Raw genomic sequence first — 24,254 nt, forward strand, 5'->3', positions numbered from 1 at the left:
TATCTGCTGTCCAGAAGGCGCAGTTTAGAGGCCATTGCACCGCAGATGTGGTATCAATACCAGAGTCGCCGTCAGGATCCATGGCCCTCCAGTGGGCTAATCCTGCTTGTGGCTGAATAGGGCCCTTGGCCTAGGAAAGGTTTCCCAGTAGGGTCCTTAACGGACGTGGCAGGAGCAAATCTACCTCCCGTATTGAAGTTGAAACAGGAAGGCTAGCTTACAAGGAAGATGAACAAAGCATCTCTACAAATCACATAGAGCAGTGTGCGTGCGTGTGTCTGTGTGTGTGCGTGTATGTCTGCATGTGTCTCTGTGTGCATGTGTCTGTGCATGTGCATGTGTCTGTGTGTGTCTGCATGTATGCTGCATGTGTCTGTGTGTGCATGTGTGTCTCTGTGTGTGCGTGCACGTGTGTGTCTGTGTGTGCGTGTGTGTCTGTGTGTGTCTGCATGTATGCTGCATGTGTCTGTGTGTGCATGTGAGTGTCTGTGTGTGCGTGTGTGTCTGTGTGTGTCTACATGTGTATCTGCATGTGTCTTTGTGTGTGGTGGGGGGTATATGCTGAAACTCCATGTACACAGACACTAGAACCAAATCAATCTCAAGGATTGAGTAATAGACTGTTGTTAGTATCCCACCATAGGATTGCATTCCTGGCTGAAAGCGACTGAATCTGTCTAAAGCCGAGCCATCTCCACTGTACGATGATGTCCTAATGGCAGTTCACATATGCTGGAGACTCCCTTAGCCTGGCAGAGTTCTCAGACACACTGAACTGGACAAGTCTCAGAGAGCCCAGGCGATACAGTTTTAAATACTTTCTGCTATCGGGCATGATGTCTTAAAATGAAAATAGCATAGCAAAAAAAATCTCATTATCTCTCTAAAGTAGTACATTCCTTATTTTATTTTATTTCTTTCAAATGCTTCCATCCTAGGTCTGTCAGCAAAGCTCAGTTAACAGCGACTGTGGTGGTTAATCTTGCCAACTTGACAGGATTTAGGATTGCTGTGAGGGCTTTTCCAGAGAGGCTTAATTGAGGAGAGAAGACCCACTCTGGACTTGGTTGGTGTCGCCCAGTGAATAAAAACGATGCAGTAGATGAAACATTGGCGTTTGTTCTCTCTGCCTCCCGGGAAGGGTGACCAGCCACCTCAACAGCTCGCCATGGCAGACTGTATGAATGGCGGTCACCGCCTCACACGGCTCATCATGGCAGACTGTATGAATGGCGGTCACCGCCTCACACGGCTCGCCATGGCATGAATGGCGGTCACCGCCTCACACGGCTCGCCATGGCAGACTGTATGAATGGCTGTCGCTAGTGCACACAGCTCGCCATGGCAGACTGTATGAATGGCAGTCACCGCCTCACACGGCTCGCCATGGCAGACTGTATGAATGGCGGTCACCGCCTCACACGGCTCATCATGGCAGACTGTATGAATGGCGGTTGTCAGGTATTTTGTCTCAGCCATAAGAAAACGTAATGAATACGGTGTGGCTAAGAAACTTACTTTTCATGTTTATGCTAGAGACGGGCTTCAGTGTTGACACACATTCTCCTAGGTGGAGGTAGTGCAGGAGAGCTGGGCTCTGCGTGTGCCCATCTCACAGCTGGCCATTGCTGTGATGGCCGCTGCTAGCAGGTGCACCTGCCCGCACTTCCTGTGTATCCTTCCGCTTGTCCAGCTTGAACAATGAGACCTTGCCAAAGATCCATCTGGCATTACATCGACACACCTGGGAAAAGAGTCCACTAGGCACACCTTGACCAAAAGGGTGGGTACAAGGCTGAGCCATCGTCTAGATCACTCCTTAGGACCACCTAGCATGACGATGGCCCTGTCCACCTAGTGGTGACCAGCTCAAAAGTTCCTAGAATAAAACTTGTGTGGAAGCCGACATCCAGTCTAGGCTCCCAGCCGGGGCCTGCTGAGGTGTGCACAGCTGCCAGACTCACCTATAGATTGCTGCATTGTAGTCTCTGCAGTTGTCTCTTCCAAATTCCTGTGATTCTGATGTTACCCTCAACGTGCTCATGCCCTTGTCTCTCCTCCTTTCAAAAAATAAAAAATAAAAAGAAGAAAATATTGCAGTAAACTCAAGTAACAGCTCACCAGGAGTGACCATAAACATGCTAATGGCCAGGAATAGGTCATCCCCAGATCGCTTTCCCAAAGGGTGCAGTCGCGCGAAGCACTAGTCAGTGCAGTGTGTGCATGGATGCTTGGATGCCTTATTTCCAGTGGTGTGGATAGCAGGGGAAATGTTTGATTTGCACTTCCCTATGGTTAGGGAAAGTGAGTATCTCCATGTGTGCATACCCCCAGAAGAGAACTACATAGGGATTGCAATAAACCCAACACATGTGTACATTCCCCCCCCATACATATATGCCTATAACACACTTTATAGGAAACCCTCTATAGCTTCTCTTTGGTGCATTCAAACTGCCTGTACCAATATTCTCATGTCTGGAGGACATCAGTAAAAGTACAGTTACAGTTATCACCGACTGACTAGTGAGAAGAGGGTAGAGTATACATCGGATGATACATTGTTGATACATCGGATGAAGGGAAAGGTCACATCCCAGGTGGAGAGGAGGGTAGGGTATACATCAGATGATATATGGTTGATACAGTGGATGAAGGGAAAGGTCACATCCCAGGTAGGGTGGAAGGGTAGCCGAGCATCCAGCTGTGCTACTCAGAACGGCATGCCATTTAAAATTTATGACGTATTTATCCCCAGAATTTTCCATGTAATTTCATTGAACCATAGATGGCTACAAACCACTGAAACCACAGCATGTGAAAATGCACGTGGGGGAGGGACCCCTCTGCGATCATCCATTATTGTCCCTTCTCTTGCTTTGTCCTGATGCCATGCGGCTAGATAGTTAGAGAATCTGTCTGCATAACACCTTAGTTTCTTCCTCCTAGGATGGGAGGGAGGAACCAGCTAAATAGTTCTGGTCTACGTGGCTTGAGAACAGGGAGCTACTTCTCTAGGTGATGCAGACATGAAACCCAACCGTGTGTAATTGACACAGATGACTCAGGCTCCGCTCCTCAGAGGGTAGTGGACTTGCAGGGTAAAGTAGCACACGTCTAACCCTGGAGCACTTTTGTGCTTGCTCACGCTCACATCCCTCCAGCCCGGGTAGAAGTGGAGCACAGCAGACAGCCTGCACACACCGGCCACGCGTTTGAAACTGTTGAGCTGACTGCTTCCAGGCTACCTGTGGCCTAGATTCACGCTTGCATATAGTCCCCATGGAACCAATTCCTTCGTGTGCCCTAAAGAGCTGTCACAGTTAATCGGCCTGCTCTGTCTTAGAGGGGTGAGAAAGGGGAGGCCTGAGCACAGAGAAACACAACGTGGTGGGGACAACCACAAGCTATCCCACACTAACACGATGCCAGCTCCTAGACCAGCCATCGACTCGGTATCTGTTTACCAGTCCACTCTGGCCTTACCCAGCTTGGAAGGAAATGCAGCTTGATAGACGTCAGCTTGATTGTAGTGAGGAGGCGAGCAGGCCTGCTTTTCTCTCAGCAGCTATTGGCTGAAGGAGAGGAAGGAGCTCCCGCAACACTTGGTTGTTTCCATTTCATCAGACTCGGTATCTGTTTACCAGTCCACTCTGGCCTTACCCAGCTTGGAAGGAAATGCAGCTTGATAGACGTCAGCTTGATTGTAGTGAGGAGGCGAGCAGGCCTGCTTTTCTCTCAGCAGCTATTGGCTGAAGGAGAGGAAGGAGCTCCCGCAACACTTGGTTGTTTCCATTTCATCAGTATTAATCCTTCTGAAATTGGGATGAGGACTCTATGTGTGTCGGGGAGACTCTTAAATTTTTACAAAGCTGTTGGTCCTTGTGTATATTGCAGTGCTTTGGAAATGTGTGTGTGGTTGAGGGAGATCTGACATACAGGCCAACGAAATCTGTGTGGTGCTGTCCTGGTCAGTGGAGCAAGTAATTCCAGCATGTGATATGATTGCTTCTACATTCATGGTATTTCTTTTTATTGAACTTTGAATTAAATGTTGTATTTGTTGCTTCTTAAAAATAACCATCTGTTTTTATAGTTTTATTAACTTTATTTAGTTTGTGTGTGTATGTGCACGTGTACCTGTGTGTACATGTGTGTACATGCCATGGCATACATGTATAGAGCAGAGGAGAACTTGTGAAAGTCGGTTCTCTCCGTCCACTGTGTGAGTTCCAGGGATGGAACTCAGGTCATCGAGTTGGGAGTCAAACTCCCTTATCCCATTTATCCACCTCACCAATACAGCTACCTTGATTTTGAAATTATTATTCTGTTGTAACTAAACAGATATTATATTCTTATTGTTCTTACACATGTCTGCCTCAGCATCCGTGTCTATATCCATACACCATGTCTGCCTCAGCATCTATGTCTGCATCCATGCACATGTCTGCTTCAGCATCCGTGTCTGCATCCATGCACATGTCTGCCTCAGCATCTATGTCTGCATCCATGCACATGTCTGCCTCAGCATCCGTGTCTGCATCCATGCACATGTCTGCCTCAGCATCTATGTCTGCATCCATGCACATGTCTGCTTCAGCATCCGTGTCTGCATCCATGCACATGTCTGCCTCAGCATCTATGTCTGCATCCATGCACATGTCTGCCTCAGCATCCGTGTCTGCATCCATGCACATGTCTGTCTCAGCATCCGTGTCTGCATCCATGCACATGTCTGCCTCAGCATCCATGTCTGCATCCATGCACATGTCTGTCTCAGCATCCGTGTCTGCATCCATATACCATGTCTGCCTCAGCATCCGTGTCTATATCCATACACCATGTCTGCCTCAGCATCCGTGTCTGCATCCATGCACATGTCTGCCTCAGCATCCGTGTGTACATCCATACACCATGTCTGCCTCAGCATCCGTGTCTGCATCCATACACCATGTCTGCCTCAGCATCCGTGTCTGCATCCATACACCATGTCTACCTCAGCATCCGTGTCTGCATCCATGCACATGTCTGCCTCAGCATCCGTGTCTGCATCCATGCACATGTCTGCCTCAGCATCCGTGTGTACATCCATACACCACGTCTGCCTCAGCATCCGTGTGTACATCCATACACCATGTCTGCCTCAGCATCCGTGTCTGCATCCATACACCATGTCTGCCTCAGCATCCGTGTCTGCATCCATACACCATGTCTACCTCAGCATCCGTGTCTGCATCCATGCACATGTCTGCCTCAGCATCCGTGTGTACATCCATACACCATGTCTGCCTCAGCATCCGTGTCTGCATCCATGCACATGTCTGCCTCAGCATCCGTGTGTACATCCATACACCATGTCTGCCTCAGCATCCGTGTCTGCATCCATACACCATGTCTGCCTCAGCATCCGTGTCTGCATCCATACACCATGTCTGCCTCAGCATCCGTGTCTGCATCCATGCACATGTCTGCCTCAGCATCCATGTCTGCATCCATGCACATGTCTGCCTCAGCATCCGTGTCTGCATCCATGCACATGTCTGCCTCAGCATCCGTGTGTACATCCATACACCATGTCTGCCTCAGCATCCGTGTCTACATCCATGCACATGTCTGCCTCAGCATCCGTGTGTACATCCATGCACATGTCTGCTTCAGCATCCATGTCTGCATCAATGCCTGCATCCCTATACCATGTCTGTGGCATCCGTGCCTGCATTGATGCGTGCATCTGTTTACTGTGACATCTGCGTCTGCATCGATGCCTGCATCCGTACACCATGTCTGCTTTAGCTTCTCTGTATTTATATATCCTTGGCTGTGTTGCTGATCAATTACAAGGCTCATCTCATGAAAGAACCCAGCTGGAGTCTGTTTGCAATGGTGTCAGTGAAAAAGTGCTGTACAACAAAAAGTTTGTTTACCAAGCACAGCATCCCCTTCAGATTGGACGACGCTGTGAGATCTGCTCATCATCCATCACTCAGGGATTGAGCCTCCGCCCACATGTCACCTGCACCCTGAAGTGCTCAGGAGTGAATGTGCTCATCGAGCATCTGAGGGATCCTAGGGATACTCCTTCTCCTCCTGGCTTCCTTCCTTTCCCCTCCTTTCTTCCCTTCCCTTCTGATCATGATTCTCACTTTGAAGCAATGCATTTTGGTCCTCTGATGTCTGTTTCTCTCTGACCTAAACTTTTCATCTTCAAGTGCATCAGCTTTTGAGCAAACATGGTGTTTATTGTACTCAGAACTCAGCAGTAAGTCTCCAGTCTGTTCAGATGAAGTCTCAAAGGGTTGTTTGTTTGTTTGTTTAAATAGATGTTTCTACATCCTATAAGACAATGGTGAGGTGTCCAGGAAGTAACAGTGTGAGCATTTGGCAAATCTTGTTTTAAAGTCTCTGCTAGATCTCTTGCCCACTGAGTGACCCCCCGCAGACCAGACATCTGGTTCTTCTGCACTTTAGTTCCTTCCCTCAGGACTCTAGACATGATGGAGGGCAGGTAAATTGGAGGCAGGGGAATCAGTATTATTCCATTGAAATGCTATGTGTGTCGGTTGATCACACCTAGTGCTTGTCTGGGTTGTGGTGTTCTATGTTTTCCCCAAATGGAGGATCATGTGTAGTTGTGAGGGTCTGGACTGTGGTGTTGTATGTTATTCTTAGGTGGGGGGTCATGTGTAGTTGTGTGTGTCTGGATTGTGGTGTTGTATGTTTTTCTGCAGTGGAGGGTCATGTGTGTGTGGTCCAGATGTCAAAATCCTTCCTGTTCTGTCTTCCTCCGGGGCTTCCCTATCATTCCATCTTTGGATCGTCCCAACTCCTGACTGACAAAGGAGCAGGTGGGGAGAGAACCCACTGTGTTACCCTTTCCTCAGTCTCCCCATGACTGGCCTTTCTTGAGACTGAGGGTTTGATGTTAGCGGGGCTCCTTAGCCCAGTGAATGATTACACACATCCAACACTGGTGCTAGGGTCGTCTGAGCACATACCTCCTGCCTTCTTCACATCCCAACCTCCAGACCTCTACTTTCTCTGCTCTTCCCTTGCCCTGCTTCACCCCTGCTGATGGGAAGGGCTATCAGGTGCTAGTCATCGGCGGCACAGCCTAGCTGTCGGGGACTTCCCTTCTGCTGCTCCACGAGGACACCCGGCCTGGCCTAGGTAAGGTAGCTCTTTCACTGACCCCCTAAAGCCCTCTTCCTAATGTCTAACCAGTGCCCACCCTTTGAGCGTGAGAAATCCTGTCGCATCATAGCCATGTGTCTTAGTTAAGGTTTCTGTTGGTGTGAAGAAACAATGACCATGGTAACACTTACAAAGGAAAACATTTAATGATGCTGGCTTACAGTTTCAGAGGGTTAGTCCATTATCGTCATGGCAGGAAACTTGGTGCTGTGCAGACAGACATGGTGCTGGAGAAGGAGCTGAGAGTCCTGCATCTCGATCTGCAGGCAGCAGGTGACTGCCCTACTAACCTAGCTTGAGCATCTGAGACCTCAAAGCCCCCCACCCCTACAGTCACACACCCACTCCAACAAGGCCACACCCACTCCAACAAGGCCACACCCACTCCAACAAGGCCACACCTTCTGATAGTGCTGCTGCCTGTGGGCCAAGCTTTAAATGCATGAGTCTGTGCAGGCCATTCCTATGCAAACCACCACTCTCTGCTTCTGTGTTTAGGGTCATGGGCTGTTTTGTCCCACTATTTCTTCATGGGACCCGCCTGTAGCTTGGAGTCTAAAAGACCTCCATTTGATTCTTTCTGCTGTGTGTGGCTCAGCTGTGTGGCCTTTAACAGCTGCCTTGCTCTCTCTGAGCCTGTTTTATCTGTCACACGGGTGCCTCCCCACTGAAGGAGTATGAAGATTAGGGTTAACGTCTGTAACATGGATGCTCCGGATGCTGTTGGGCGTGACCACGTGTGAAACTGTTGTGGTCCTTGCCCTAATTTCCATGTACACAGGCTCCAGAGTTTAGACTGAGAAGCTGTGTATAGGAGGCTGATTAACTCACCAAAGAAGGGGGAGAGGTTGTTGTGAAGGTAGGGTGAGAAGGTGATGTTATTTCAGGTTTCCTTGTGTGATATTTAGCACAAGGGAAGGTGTGCAGTGCTCAGGACTCAGATGTTGTATGGCTCACACGTGTGCAGGTACATCTTGATCTGTGGGAACCATGTGCCCCCTCCTGCCTCCCCACCCAAGGGAGTCCACTGTCCAGGGGGTGCCTGGCACCTGGGGTGGATTTTTATGTCCGGAGCCCCTCCAGCTTCTGGGTGATGTCAGTTTTGTTTTTCTGAGTCCTCTCTGGCCCTCCCGGTTTCAGGGTCCCAAATCTTTTGACCTTGGCGTTTATGAGGATATGTGTGTCATGATTGTGTCTGGGGTTGTGTGGCCTTCCCCCTTGCTGTGGCCGTGGACTCCAAACACCCTCAGGCCGCTGTACCCCTGTGCTCCAGATGCCTGCGGATTCAGCCACAGAAACAGCCGTGTTGAGTTGTCTCTGACTGCTCAGCTCAGACCACATCTTGATAAATGGCCAAATTATCTCTTAATTGAGTACAAGCAAAACACAATGGGGGGAAAGAGAAGCATTCGACACCGCTAGTTCTTCAAGGGAAATTAAGAGCTCTTTCATGTCTGATTTTTAAAAGTGGGTTTAATGACACTATTGTGTGACTAACGCCGTGGGTACGCACATCCTCCAGGCACAGCCCGTGACAAAGGCCTTCCCTTACTGCATCGTATAGCCTTTCTGATGTGGTTACCCGGACAACCTAATGTAAAAATATTTTGACTGCAGGTATCACAAGTGACACCCGGGCCCCTCTCTCCCCAGTGCGGGGACAAAAGCGGGTTCTTTAAGACCCGTACTTTTAATGAACCGTCTTACCAGAGACACTCAGAATCTAATAGTGTGCCTTTTGGTGAAGTTGTTGAGAATTTTAATGCATTTTAGTTCTCATTCATCACGGCCTGTGTGCTCCTCGCAGGAGGGTCCTTAGAAATAGGATTAGCTTCTGGAGGAATGCATTAGCCACGCCGCAGAAGTAGGCAGAGAGCTAACCAGCCTGAGACTGCTCCAACCTTCAAATCCTTCGCTGCCCCTCCCTGCCCCCCCTTATTGACAGCTTCTCATTGAATGGCATTAGTGTATTTAGGAGTTAGATGTTTTGTATGACCCTAGGCTGATCTCATACGCCCTTTCTGAAATTAATTCGGCGCTGCTTTACATGTTAATCCGCAAAGGATGGATTTGAAGAAGGTCAGAGCGGCGCAGCCCCAGAAAACACGAGGAGAGAAGCTGCACTCACAACGGCTCATTTCAGTTCCCAGACCTAAGCCCGGCTGCCTTTCCATCGTGACCCTCGGCCAGCTGTAGGCGGCTTGGAGGGCCGCGGAAGACATCAAACAGTAGGGTTTGATGTGGGCCGTAGGATGGACGGACTAATTAAGTTCAGCTTGGTTAACCAATTGCCGTTTGCAAATTGAACAATCGCACTTTGAAAGCTTCGGACACAATAGAACACAGAATCTTCTTTTTAGGCATAAACATGCCCAATAACGGAGTAGCAGTTTTTGAAAGAAGCTTATACCAAATCCACACGATTTGGATGTCTCTAGCGTAGAGTTCGTTTCGCTGGTAACAAAACTCCAGCCTCTTTTATTCAAAGAATTGCGTGAAGTCAAAGGCAAGAAGACCCCATGCACTGGGTGGGGAAGCCGGTGAGGGAGCGGAGTGCCCAGTGGATGGAGGGTAGGTGAGTGTTGGAGAATTAAGAGATTTAAATTCTCCTTTGAGGAAGAAATTTAAATCTTGAGCCACAGTCAAACAATTGCTGGGCTGATCTCACTGATGCACCAGATAAGCGGCGATTCAGAAGATTAAAGTCTCGGATCCAAAAAATCAAATTAGAGAAGGCAGGGTCTCTTGGTGGAAAAAAATCTCAGTTGTAGGGAAAGGCGAAGAAACTGCTTAAGTCTGGACTGAATAAAGATACAAATGGCAAATCCAAAGCCACCCCAAATTCGAGTGAAAAGCAAAGCGTCCACGTTTTAATCTACCTCCGGTGTGTGCGCGAGTACCCTTTACTGATGAAAGCTTTTCCCACTTTGAAACTAAGATGCTGGGCCAAGGTCCCATTAGCCGCTCTTTGTCCTCACGTTCTGATGTAATCTCAGTCTTTATCAAATGCTTACTCTTTGCTCAGAGACATCACCAGACTGCCATGGTGTCTTGTAGCCCAGTAAAGCTGTTCTGCGAGATTGCTGGCAGGGAGGGCTGCCAACTGGACCTGAGGTTTTGCTACTGGATGTCTGGGGGGAGGGCAGGGCTCTTCAGTTGGTAGAGTGCTTGCCTGGCCTGCTCATAGTTCCCTGGATTTGGTCCCTGGCACCACACAAGCCGGGCATGGTGGTGCATGTTCGTAAATTCAACCCTGGGGAGGTCAGGCAGATGGATCAGAAGTTCAAAGTCACCCTTGAAAAAGGGAATCAAAGCCAGCCTCTAGTATATGAGATTATGCCTCAAAAAAATAAATAGAAAAGATTAAGGCTTCTGGGGTTAGGATCTTGAGCAGCCGTCAGCACAGACCCTCTGTGAGCTGTGGGTGTCATCTGTCATCAGCTGCCAGTTTCTCTCAGAGCAGACAGCAGGGAGGACTGACAGCCGCAGCTCTGGGATGGGATGCAGGACCTCGGGTGCAGTGGCACCTCTGCTGAGGTCAGCGCTGGGCCTGCTGCTGCATTCCTGGAGCTGAGGCGGAGTCGTCCACAGGAAAGGGACTTTCCTGCTGCTTTTGTCTGTGGGTATGGCCAGCGATGGAAACAAGCTTGATTGTGGCTCGTGTGCCTTCCTGTCCTCCCTGGAAAGGGGACTGGGGTGGAGGTGGGGGTAGTTCTCTTTAATTTGGATAGATGGTAGTTTTCTGAAATTAGCCGTGGAAGTCACTTCTGGACTATTCTAATTGATTAGACTTAACTGATTGGAAACGGGCTGCTTATAGGATGAATTTACATGCATGCATTTACGATTGACTGGAGAAAGCCTGTGTGTGTCCATTGGTGCTGCCTATCTCTACTTCCCCAACAGGTACTTCGGTTAGCTCTGGGCCTCTGAGGGAGGAGCGCCCGACCAATGAGTCCTGCAAGCTTATGCCATGCCTTTGTGGGCTGTTTGCACGGCTGAGGCTTTCACACTGGATTTTTGCACGTGCCGCCGATCTCGGCAATACGGGAAGCATATGTGACCAAAGTTGCTCGGTGCATCGGCTCTGTGTATATGTGTATGCTTCCGCTCAGCTCCCTTGTCTTGACAAGAGTGCGCTGGTTTCTCACAGTGGGAAGTTAGAAGGAACTCAGAAGAGATGGCATGTTTGTACTTAACTTCCTTTCTTTTTAATTGTGTTTATTTTTTATGTGTATGAACAATTGCCTGCATGTATGTCTGTGTACCACATGTGTGCCTGGTGCCCCGAGAAGGCCAGAGAGGACAAGGGTGTGCATACACTGGGACTGTGAGCTGCCATGTGGGGAGCTGGGAACCAAACCCAGCTTCTCTAGGACAGCAGTAAGTGCTCTCCAGCCCTGAACTCTTGGATTGTCGGAAGGGGGTGGGGTGTGAGGAGGGCTGGAGCTGCAGGTAGGGAACTTGTCAGAGTAAGACCTCAGCAGAAAGTGGGCCGCATGCGTGGCAGACAGAGTGGTGAAGCTGGATACTGGTTGGGAATCATTATCCCCCCCCCCTTTGAATGAGTAAGGTGGCCATTCACCTTTGGTTCTGGTGTGGGACTCGGATGACCTGCTCCAACTGCCAGCATAACCGGCGGGCCCTGCACCTTCTACATGGAAATTATGTCAAAGAGCAGTGGTTAATGTTGAGGACATCCCAGCTGCAGGGAAGAGCCGTGCTTATGTGCGCATGAATGCCCCGGAGCCTTGGAGTACAGTGAGTGACCCTGTACCAGCACCATCAGCATGGCTTCCAGCTCCAGCCACTGTCTGAGACCAAGTCATGTGTGTGTGTGTGCGTGTGTGTGCATCTGTGCGTGTGTGCATGCACGCATCCTCTCTGGAAATTGTAAGGAGGTATTCTTAAATAAATTAAAAATGGTGTGGAGTTAAATTTCCTTGCTCACTGGCTGCCTTCCTCCTCCACAGATAATCCCCTCCTCTGTCACCTTGCCCAGCCCGGCTTCAGATGGGTCTGGACCTGCAGTGTGCCCAGAAGGGCTCAGAGAAGAAGTGGCCAGCCCTGGCCCCACTTCTCAGTGCCCATATATTAAACTAACCAGATCCAACCAGATCCCTGAGTGATGTTCAAGGCTGAGAAGCAGCAAAGGGGAATTCTAAAATGAGGACACCTTCATTTCCCCCTTTCACCTCCACTTCTCACCGCACTCTTCCCCCTCCCTCCCAGTCACTGCCTTTTCCCTCTTCCTAGACCGATTGCTAGGAGGCCTTCGGATAAACACAGGATAAGTCTTTAGTATAAGTGCCCCCTCACACACACGTGATAGGTTTAGGTCTTAGCTCGTCTAAGCTGAGAACTCATTTAAGGGCTGGCCTGAAGGCCTCTGATTGGATCCTTGGAGCCCCTCTGAAAGAAGCCAGGTGTGCTGACTTAATCCGTAATCCCAGAACTTCTATCTCAAGATGGGAGAGGAAGACAGGGACTCACCTGGAGGCTTGCAGGCCCCCTAACCTGGTCTACATGGTACCTCAGAAATAAGAAGACAAACCCCTGCCCCAGCAAGGAGGATGGTGGGAGCAGAGAAATTACTCTGCGAAGTTGTCTTCCTGCTCCACACAGTGCTGTAGCAGGTGCATAGGCAGGAGTACTTCAGACAGACAGACAGACGTGCACGCTCACACACACACAGACATGCACACACACACACACGTGTGACAAGGAAAAAAGAAATACTAAAAACGTAGTTCGTGGACAGGAGGGAATGTGTTTAGTGTCCTCACGTAGGACATTGTAACTTGGCATGGTTGTGGCTGTGGCCGCATAGGCACCCAGCTCATGCTGCCTCCACGCCATCTCATTCAGGGCCACCCACACGGACTGTTATTTCATGGATATTCGTGTTTGTGTTGGTTTTCCATCTCGGTAACAGAACGCCGAAAGCCTTCAGCTTCTACAAGGGACAGGTTTGTTTTGACTGGTGTTTCAGGAGTTCTAGTTCAGCGGTTCTCAGCCTGTGTGCCCTGACCACTTTCACAGAAGTCGCGGATCAGATATCCTGCGTATCGGATATTTACATTACAGTTCACAATAGTGCAAAGTGACAGTTACGAAGTAGCAACGAAATGATGTTATGGTTGGTGTCCCCACCACATGAGGAACTGCATTAAAGGCCCCCACATTGAGAAGTTTGAGGGCCACTGTTCTAGTTCCCGGCCACTCGGCCCCGTCGGATCTGTGGCGAGGCAGAATATAAATGGCAGCACAGCAGTGTGTGGAGGACGCTGCTCACTTCATAGAGACCAGGAAGAGAAAGGGAAAAGAAAGGGCCAGGGTCCCAGTGTCCCCACTGAAGACACAGCCCCCAGGGAAAGGCTATCCTCCAGCCTGCCCCCCCACCCTGAGGCGCCTCTCCTTCCCAATAGCCTTTGAGAATATGGAAACCCTAGAGCATCTAACTGGACCTTCTGTGTTTTCTGTGAACTCTGACAGCAGAGCTGGAGGAGGACTCAGCTGTGTGATTGGAGAGGCGCACCGGCAACGTGGGGAGCGTGGGGAGTCATCTGTTTGCCTCCCTCTCCTGGCCACTGTCTTGGGGGGGTGGGATTTGGTGCTCTGAGGGGGGTGTCAGGTCAATGAGGGTCTCCCGGCCGCAGTTGTAGGTGTGTTAGAAGGAGGCAGGCTGGAGACATCGAGGAGAATGCCACCTTATTCTTGCCAGGCCTCTGAAGACCACCAGCTGAAGTGCCCGTGCTCTCTGGGAGAACCCAGTGAGCACTGGGGACACATTTTCCACCAGGTGGCTTTAGGTGGGAGAGCTGGCAGTTCTCCTTCCTGCAGGTTGGAGGTTAGACTTACATTAGATTTAGCTGTTGGTTCCTTCCTTGAGGAGGTACCTGAGGTGCTGGCCCGCTCACCTCATTAGGCAGATGAGGGCTTGCAGCTGTTCCTCCCACAGCGCCAGACCTAATATTTCTTATTGTTAGCTACTTCCAGATGATGGGGTTTGACTCAAATGCCCAAAAGCGGCGAGTCTCGGAGTTGAGGTTCCAGCTTGAGCCACGACTTTTTGCTTTTAATGTCACTTAATAACTTGTTCATACATATTCCGTGAGGAATTATGGGCTGCTTTATTCATTACACATTTTTCCAACTCATAATTGCATTGGCACCAAGTGTTGGCCTCATTTGAAAGAACTTGGCATGTGACTTGGTCACTGTAAAACTCCTTGTGCTTCTAACTGAGAGCGGCATCAGACCATTTTCTGAGACTCTGCTTCTACCACTACCCCCAGGGGACGTGGGCAACGTTGGTCAGTTCCTTCAGAACTCAGGTGAACAGCTCAGCCATGCATGGCGCATCTTCTTGCTGCTGGCACACTAACCAGCGGCGCATAAGGAGCCGTGTCTCTGGGCCTCAGGCGTGAGAGCGCTTATCCAGGAAGTGATGTGGTGGAAGAAACGGGAATGGGGAGGTTAGAACCCCCACTGTTTCGGCAGAGTGTTTGCGTTGCTTAGTGCCGGGAGGTGGGCTGTTCTGAAGAACGTTGACTAAATTTATAATCTGTCGAAGAGACCTTCTTCATCACAGAAAAGGTTATCCTCGCACCCTACATATTTGCAAGTATGTGTAGCATGGAACTTTTAATTTGTCCTTGCTCCCTTCTGCAAGTGGCTCTAATAAATCCCATATATATGATATCAGTTCTGTTCTATTCTGTTGTTCCTGGCTTGCTTCTTCTCTCTCTCTCTTTCTCTCTCTCTCTTTCTCTCTCTCTCTCTCTCTCTCTCTCTCTCTCTCTCTCTCACACACACACACACACACACACACACACACACACACACGAGTTTTCACTATTTGTGTGTGTGCACGTGGTGTGTGATTGGTTCAGTGCGTGTGGGTGCGCACCTACCAGGGCCCACAGGGCAGAGGACAGTTTCCTAGACTTCGTTTCCTGAGGGTTTTGTTTCTGTCATGCAAGTGTTCCAGGCTGGTTCTCTAGTCTCTGCCTTGCATCTGTGCAAGGAATGCTGGGATTACAGGTGCACACCACGGCTTCTTGTTTTTTTACGTAGGTTGTGGGTGGTGAAGCAACCACTTCTACCTGCTGAGCCATCTTACCTGGCCAAGCTCTTTCCCTTTCAAACTCACTAAAATTGCTAAGTGCTGCCTGTTCTTTGAGGAACTAACTTAGCCAATTAAACAAAAATTTAAGTCAAAATAACAAAAGCTGTATTGGGGGGCTTGTGAAGCCTTATCTTTCACAAGTTAACTTATTTTAAACATTAGCAGTCTAAGCCCTTTGCTAGGTTTTAGTATTAGCTCAGGCTTTCTCCATCCATGGGTAAATTGTGTACAGTGACACACACTTCTTAGCCCCGCCCTTGGGAGGCGGAGTCAGCAGGATCAGGGGTCTCTCAACCAAACTGGGCAAAACTCAAAACAGAAATGAAATTTATTTAATTAACAATTCATTATTATTTATTTGATCAGGTGTAAGGTGGGATGTCCTTCTATACACTGTAAATATACGTTGTTTCTGTTGGTTGATAATTAAAGCTGCTTTGGCCTATGGCAAGACAGAATATAGCTAGGCAGCAAGTCCAAACAGATATACAGGAGGAGGGCGGGGTCGGAAGGAATGTGAGCCAGGCGCCCAAGAGGAAATGCCAGCAGTAGCGTAAGGAGATGCCAGAACAGAGGTAACACCCCAGCCATGTGGAGATACACAGATGAGTAGAAATGGGTTAATTTATAAGAGATAGCTAGCCAGTGTGCTAAGACTGAGCGATTGACCAAGCAATTATATTTAAGATTAGCCTCTGAGTGATTATTTCATAAGCTGCTGCAGGGACTGATGGGCGGGAGAGAAACTGGTCCAGGGGAACCAGGCGAGACACAGAAAAACATTCAGCTACACAGGTGGACACAGTCAGTCGTGCACGATATATAGAGACATGGAACTCCGGGACTTCGAGTAGCATGGCCTTCTGTTAGGATAATTAAGCCACAGAATGTAGGCTTTTATTTTTGTCTCTGAAATCTGTTGGGAACCTGTTACTTCCTGGCTTGAAGGGACTTTGAGAAGCAGAGAGAGACTTCCGAGCCTGGATGGTTGATTCCACAACACCTCAATGGTTCCTACCTCCACCCTGTGACACAAGTGCCTTGCAGCTGTGCGGGGCCAGTTTCTGGGAGGCCAGCTCGTGGCTCCCGAAGAGTTCTGTGTGGGCAAAATGGTGTCTCCATCTGCAGCTGTGAGCCCAGCTCCTGGTTCCTCTCCTGGCTTGCCACCCATGCTCTCCCCTGGTGTCCGCAGCAGGTGGGGTCTCTGGAAACAGGCCTTTTGGAAGGTCAGGTATTAATCATGACACGTGGATGCCGTGAGTGCGGAAGAGGCCTCTAAATTATTTGAACTTCAGAAACACTTTTCTCCAAGGAGTGAACCTGACTTTTGTAACTAGCTGTGTGAGAGGCATGCATGCGCACACACATGCACACACACACGCACATACACAAACACACACACTGCAGACTGAACTAGGGCTCGCTCTTCACACTACGGATGGTTGACTCTTCAGCGTTGCAATGGGATAAGTGAGTGTGTTGGCTCCACACCGAGGCTGCTCCTGGCTCCTCACCCCTCCAGGCTGGCCCAGCCCAGGAAGGCCAAAGCCTTCATCCCTGTCAGCACCTGCACTGGAGTCAGTTGCAGCTTTGAGCTCGCTTTCCAGACGTGAACAGGTAGGCGCCTACTGTTCGTGGTCCCGAATGACAAGCAGGGTGCACATCTCTCGTATGAAAATTCTGATATCCAAAACAGTGTCGTGATGCTCAAAAAGTTTTGGATTTCAGGCCAGCCCTGGCAACACGCACCATAATCCCCAATCCTCAGGCAGTTGAATCAGAAGGACCATGAGTTCGAGGCCAGCCTGGAATGCATAGAGAGGCCTTGTCTCAAAAAGAAAAAGTTAGGGATTTCTGAGCTTTTTGGATTAAGTTTACTCAGCCAGTGAAATCTCTTCAAATATCCCAAAATCCAAACATTAAGTCTGCAATCTGTGCCTCTTGCTCCCCGGCATCAGATGTGGGATCTTGTCCCATGTAAACATCACCTGGGATGAAATAGTAAGACCCTCTTAGAGAGCTGGGAGTTGTGCCAGTGAAGGACAAAGTGCTCTCTCTGGGTAGAAGCCCGTAAGTCAGGGGCCAGCTGTATATCAGCTCAAAGTGTAACCTAGAGGCCGGTGAGATGGCCCAGCAGTTAACAGTGTGTACTCCCAAATCTGACTTCAGTTTCTAGTCCCCACGTGACGGGAGCAGAGAAGCAACTCCTGTAAGCTGTCCTTACCTCCACATGTAGGGGGTGATTGTGCAACCCTACATAAATAGATAAACGCAAGTAAGTAATGTCACTGTGCAATGGCGTTTCATTTGCATTTTAATAAACAAAGCTTGCCTGAAGATCAGAGAGTAAAACAGCCCCACTGGTCAGCCTTACAGACCTGGCAGTGGTGATACACACCTTTAATCCCAGTAGCCACACTAGTTGCCATAGATACCAGATGGGGCATGCCTTTAATCCCAGAACTAGAGAGGATTGTAAAACGGGAGGAGACAGCTCTCAGTCTCATCCTGAGATTCCTGGAGGCAGGATCGCCATTTTCATACTGAGGTAGAGGTAAGAGCCAGACTGGCAGTTTTCCTTTTCTGACCTTCAGGTTGAACCCCAGTTTCTCTCCCTGAGTTTTTATTAATCATGCCTCATTACTTAAAATTTCTTAAGGAGCTCTTGGTTAAGAATGGGTACTGTTCTTGCAAAGGGTCGCACTTTGGTGCTCGGTGCACATCAGGCAGTTTATAGCTGTTTGTAGCCCCAGCTCCAGGAGACCCTGTGCCTTCTTCTGCCCTCAGCTGGCACCTGCACTCAAATGCACACAACTTCAGATGCATACATACACATAACTAAGATGAAAATAAGTCTTAGTCCTGGACATGAAAGCACCTTTAATCCCAGCACTTGGGAAGCAGAGGTGTTGATCTCTGAATTCATGGCCGGGTGGTTCACCTACGTGACGAGTGCCAGGCTAGCCATAGAAACACTGGGTACTGTGTCCAGGGGGAAAAAAGGAAGGAAGAAAATAAATCTTTCTTTTTAATTTGATGTATTCGACGTATAATAGAAATTCTGGGAGACTCCATGACTTGTCGACTTGCCAGGCATAACTGTTCAGTACTGGGCACATTGCGTTCTCTCTGGAGGACACTGTTTTAGAGCCTGTGATGGAGAGTGCTGCCGTGAAACTAGGCTGGGTCCCATGGCGACCAAAAGAAGGTCAGCATGACAGTGTGTAGCTCATAGCCCCAGTGTGGTCGCATTACTGGTTCTAAAAGAATAATATGTCTTTAGCCAAAGTTATTGGTTTCCTAATTAAAAACCGTCATGTGCGTGCCTGGCAGGAACCGAAACCGTCTTAGAACTCTATGACTTAAAAAAAAAAAAAGACAATTTTGTGTTTCTTGTGGTTTTTCTGGGTGGGAGACAAGCGTAAAGTTTGGCTGAGTTATTCTCATGTGCTGCCGGCTGAGGACACTTGGTTGTGCTAGCCATTGCTGATGGGATGTCTTCACTCATAGGTGTCACCTATTCCAAAGGCAACTCTGTCTGGCCAAGAGTCCCCATGTTCTTGTCCATTTGGTGATCTCAAGGAATTTGGATATTTTCCTGGATGTCCAGGACACCCGGAGAGCCTCTCCTCCTCCACTGAAAGTGCGCTGGAGAATTTGGAGCTAAACCTTTCGGCTAACTTTCCTTCCTCCCTCTGTTCGTCCTCCTTTCCTTCCTCTAGGGTCTCATAAATCTCAGCCTGGCCTCTAATTCTCTGTGCAGTCAAAGATGACCTTGAACTTCTGACCTTCCTGCCTGTACACAAACATACTTCAGTCATGGATTACAGACATACATGCCATGCCTACCCAATGTGGTGCTGGGAGTTGACCATAGGGTTTCCTGAATGCTAACACTCTACCAACTGAGCTACAGCCCTAACCCCAAACCTTTCTTAAAATTATTAATTTATTTATTGTTATTTTATATACATTGGTGTTTTGCCTGCATGTATGTCTGTGTGAGGATGCCATATCCCCTGGAACTTGAGTCACAGACAGTTGTGGGCTGCCGTGTGGTTACTGGGAATTGAACCAGGGTCCTCTCGATGAGCAGGCAGTGCTCTTAACTACTGAGTCAGCCCCTTAAAATTTATTTTTAATGGGTAATTCCCTGGATACCTGGCAGCTGCCAACATCTACCTGGAGACTAGCATGGGGATCTTCATACTTGAGTTACTAGGCTCAGGCTCCAAAGACCTGCAGGAACTTTTCAGAGCTTAGAGGGTGAGGGGCTACTACAATGGCATCAGATTCCACAGGATTATCAAAGACTTGATGATCTAAGCCGGTGACTCAATGGGGATAGGTCAAAGTGATGCATCTGTCTATGGCAGATAGTTTGAAGATGAACTTCTTCATCCAGACCTGAAGTTAACTGGAGCTGGGACTCTCACGGTGGCTAGCGTAGAACCAAACACCGATGGCAGCCAGTTCTTGTGACCCTCAGCCCTACACAAGGGCTGTACAGCAAACAAACCATGTTTGACTGAGTGTGCCAGGGTGTAAGGATGGCAGATCTAGTGGGCATGGTAGACACAAACTCAGGACTCGCCAGCAGACCATCACTGTGACCCAGGCTGAAGGGATCTCTGCAAGCGAGGGGACATGGAGGTGCAGGGAACTCAGGTCGTGGGTGGGATGGTGAAGAGAACTGGAAATGAACTATTTGTGTAGGTACACAGTATCGGTTTATATGCTTTTCCCTTTTTCAGTTTTTTGGTTAACCACATAACTATTTAGAACGAGGATTCCGCTACCTCGTGGGTCTCTAACACCTGTAGATGCGCTCCCTACATGAAACAACTCCAGCCTAATGTGGTTGATATGGGCTCCTGTGGTTCTAAGGTTTCTTCATCATACAGGAAGTGGTACAAGATTGGCTGTGGCAGGCTATAAAACATAACAGCACGTATAGTGGTCCCTGGTGCAATAATGTAAAAATGTAAAGAAACATGAAAACAGAAGCTACTCAAGAAACTGAAATGAATGCCCCGGCAATGTTTTAAGAAGCAGGAAATGAGGAGCATAGGAGCACAATTTTAATTTCTTAAATAAGCAAATGGAACCAGTTTTTACAAACTAAGTCAAAACAAGATGATGAATTGTTGTAATAGGAGCGGCTGGGCTGCATCCCCAGCACCCCGGCCGCCTGCTAGCTTATGCCCGAAATAACAACACACAAACTGTATTCATTTAAACACTGCTTGGCCCATTTCTATCTAGCTAATTTCTAGGCTAATTCTCACATATTAATTTAGCCCATTTCTAATCATCTGCATAGCACTGCTAGGTGCGCTTACCGGGAAGATTCTAGCCTACGTCCATCCTGGGTTGGAACTTCATTGCGTGTGTCTCAGAGAGCAGAGCTCTCGCGTCCGCCCGGGAGAGGGGAGCATGGCGTCTCTCTGAGCTCACTTCCTCTTCCTCCCAGCATTCTGTTCTGTTTACTCCTCCCACCTATGTTTTAATCTATCAGGGCCAAGCAGTTTCTTTATTGCTTAACCAATGAAATCAACAGATTGATATATGACACTCCCACATCAATGAATGATCCAAACATCCATTTCAAATCAGGTCTTGGGAGATGGCTAAATGGGTAAAGTGCTTATAGCCAGGGATGAAGACAGCATTCGGGCCCCCAGAGACTACATGAATGCCAAGTGGAGATCCTCCTCTTAGGCAATGTGGGACAGAAGATCCCCAGAGCATGCTGGCTAGCCACACTAACCAGATGGTTCAAATCTGGGTTCACGTAAGAGACCCTGCCTCAGGCATTTGAGTTCGAGAGCGAGTGAGAAAACACCCGATTCTAGCCTCTGGCTTCCACTTACAAGCACATGTATGCACACACACACATGTGTACACATGTGTACCTACACATGGACAGTTCCCCACCCATGCATGCACACCCCCACACGTGTGTGTATACCTCATGCTACCCCACCCTTGTTTTTACACTCCTGTGTGTACATGTGACACAGCACACATGTGGAGTTCAGGACAGCCTGACTCACATATCAGTCTCGGACACCACACCCTGATGAGCCAGCTCCAGGGCCTGATCTGCAGGAGAAAGTGATCACACGCCGCAGCAGCCAAAACCACAGCACGCTTGGGCAATGGTGTCTGGCTGTGGTGTTTTGTTTCTGGTTATATTAACACCCTATAGAAAACAAATTAAACAATTTTACCAAAACATTTTTTGGTGGTAGTGTTGACAGATGTTTCTGTCTCTCCCAGTCCTGCAGCTGTTCAGTCTCAAAGAAATACACAGAGGTCTACATTAATTATAAACTGGTTAGCCTGTTAGCTCAGGCTTCCCATTGACCCTTATATCTTAAATCAACCCATTATTCTTATCTGTGTCAGCCACGTGGCTTGGTACCTTTTATCAGTGAAGCATTCTCATCTTGCATCCTCTGTGTCTGGTTGATGACTGGAGACTGAGCCTTTCCTCTTCCCAGAATCCTCCTGTTCTGGTCACCCTACCTATACTTCCTACCTGACTACTGGCCAATCAGCACTTTATTAAACCAATACAAGTGACAAGTCTTTACAGGGCACACATTGTCCCACAGCATGATAGGATCATGGGTAATTCCATGTTCTACTTTTTTTCTGTTCTTCAGATTTTCCACAGTCCAGATATGTTGTAACAAAATTTACTGTTTAGCCACTGCTAGAATGTAGCCCTGTCGTGGCACTGAGTTTTTCTGTATTCTGGTTTTGTACCATTACCAAATTTACTTTTATTCTGGTGGTTTCTAACTTATTCATTTACTTATCTACTTATTTCTGAGACAGGGGCTCACTATACAGACTAGGCTGGGTCTCATTATGTGGACTAGGCTGGGTCTCACTATGTGGACTAGGCTGGGACTCACTATGTGGACTAGACAGGGTCTCACTATGCAGACTAGGCTGGGTCTCACTATGCAGACTAGACAGGGTCTCACTATGCGGACTAGGCTGGGTCTCACTATGTGGACTAGGCTGGGACTCACTATGTGGACTAGGCTGGGACTCACTATGTGGACTAGGCTGGGACTCACTATGTGGATTAGGCTGGGACTCACTATGTGGACTAGGCTGGGACTCACTATGTGGACTAGGCTGGGACTCACTATGTGGACTAGGCTGGGACTCACTATGTGGACTGGCTGGGACTCACTATGTGGACTAGGCTGGGACTCACTATGTGGATTATGCTGGCTTTGAGCTTGCAGGGATGAACCTGCCTGTGCCTCCTGAGTGCTGGGGTTAATGGCTTTACAGCATCACATCCGGCTCCTTTAGATTTCCTAATCTGTAGTACTGTGATGCAAGCCCCTAGAACTGTTTGGACAGGTGATCTGTTACTGTCTGTTTTAGTACAGTTGAGTATTGCCAGGAGGTGCTTGCTCACCTGTGGTTCCTAAGTGATGGGACGCTGTACCCTTGCCCAACATCCTTCCTCATCTAAGAGTAGGGTCATGCCGAGATGTGCTAGATTCAATATTTACCCATCACACATGGCTGGAAATGCAGTGATATTTTTTTAATCTATTTTATTTATTTTTATCTCTGAGCATGTAGTTTCCTCATGTGCCAAGTACCTGAAACAGCCATGGCAGTCTGTGGACACATAATAAAAAGGGACAGGCCACCAAACCGCTGATTTCTTAGAATCATTGGTTCCGGACAGCCGTGCTTGAAGACTGGTTTACCCTGGTGGGCTTCACAAGTTTTCTTGCTTACCACCCCATTTGTGATAGGAAGCCATGACTCCATGGGACCTGAGGGATGATGGGAATGTGTAGCCTAACATGGGACTCACTATGGAAGGACGGGCCCTGGTTCATGCAGCAGTCTGAGGAGTCCCTCTGTGGTCAGCAACTGTCGGCAGTCCAGGGCCCTCTGCCTTCCACCCTTGGTACTGTTCTTAGTACTCGTTCATCTAATCAAGTATAGCACAAGTACGGCTGTCGCTCCTGAGACTGGCTCATGAACCAGACTGTGGCATCTTCCTTGCTAGGTCTGTCTGTCTTGCTGCCACTGCCCCTCCCCCATTCTCTCCCCATCCCGGAGAGCTCAGGGAGCTGGGAGGGCAGACTGACAGGCTGTGGGAGCCTGGGTAATAAATAGTCTACGGAGAGCTAAGCCATGGGATAAGCTTGGAGGTAGGACCTCCTGGGCCAAGCCTGAAGGTGGCTTTGGGCCTGGCTGACACCAGGATCACAGCACTGTGGGAGACCCTGAGCCAAAGGCGCTTAGCAGAGCCCTGCCAGACCCGCAGGAACTAGGAGATAATCAATAGCATGTCTGCCTCCTCCTTTCCGTATTTGGAAGGAAGGGCTGGACAATTGGGGGATATAAATCTCGCTTTCAGGAGAGGCTGTGGCTCCTTCTGAAATTTGGAAGGATTTGACATGCAAAGGGTTTAATGCCATGCAGTTTGCAAACTACCCTAGGAGCTCTTTGGGGTCCACGAAGTGTTGTCAGGGAACAGCACGCCTGAAAATAATTTGCCGATAGAAAATTCGCTTTCCGTAAGTCACTTCTGTATTCCTTCAACAGCTCCTTTACAAGGTGGACTTCACACCAGATGCCGTTGCCGTCAGAGACGCTCTCCCACCATTCCTGGCTGCGTTGAGTGCCCCCGGTGTAGAGAATTACCCTAGTAAAAGTATACTGTGGATATTACCAAGAGGTCACGGAGAACCCCTCTCCCCTTGGCAGTCAGCAGCGCTCTGATTACTTTTCATTTATCTACTTGGGAGGACTCGGAGGACCAGCTGGGCCCCTGTCTGTACTCATCAAGGGCTAATTTCTGAGAGAGGTGCAGTGGTCATGAACAAGTGCAGAAGGTGCCCTGGTGGTCCTGCCAGACAAGAGGGGCCCTTAATTA

The 24,254-nt window shown here is 48.8% G+C and overlaps 1 protein-coding gene and 1 pseudogene across 6 annotated transcripts in view; both read left to right on the top strand.

Moving 5' to 3' along the window:
• Hlcs (holocarboxylase synthetase) overlaps window positions 1-24,254 on the top strand; it is a 194,029-nt gene that overhangs the window by 134,484 nt on the left and 35,291 nt on the right. The gene's annotated exons all lie outside the window — the stretch shown is intronic.
• Window positions 10,420-11,932, top strand: LOC121462042 (annotated as a pseudogene).

The sequence above is a fragment of the Microtus oregoni genome, unplaced genomic scaffold (genome assembly GCF_018167655.1).
Source record: "Microtus oregoni isolate MIOR12 unplaced genomic scaffold, Mior012 000023F_ref0000262, whole genome shotgun sequence".
Taxonomy (NCBI): Eukaryota; Metazoa; Chordata; class Mammalia; order Rodentia; family Cricetidae; genus Microtus; species Microtus oregoni.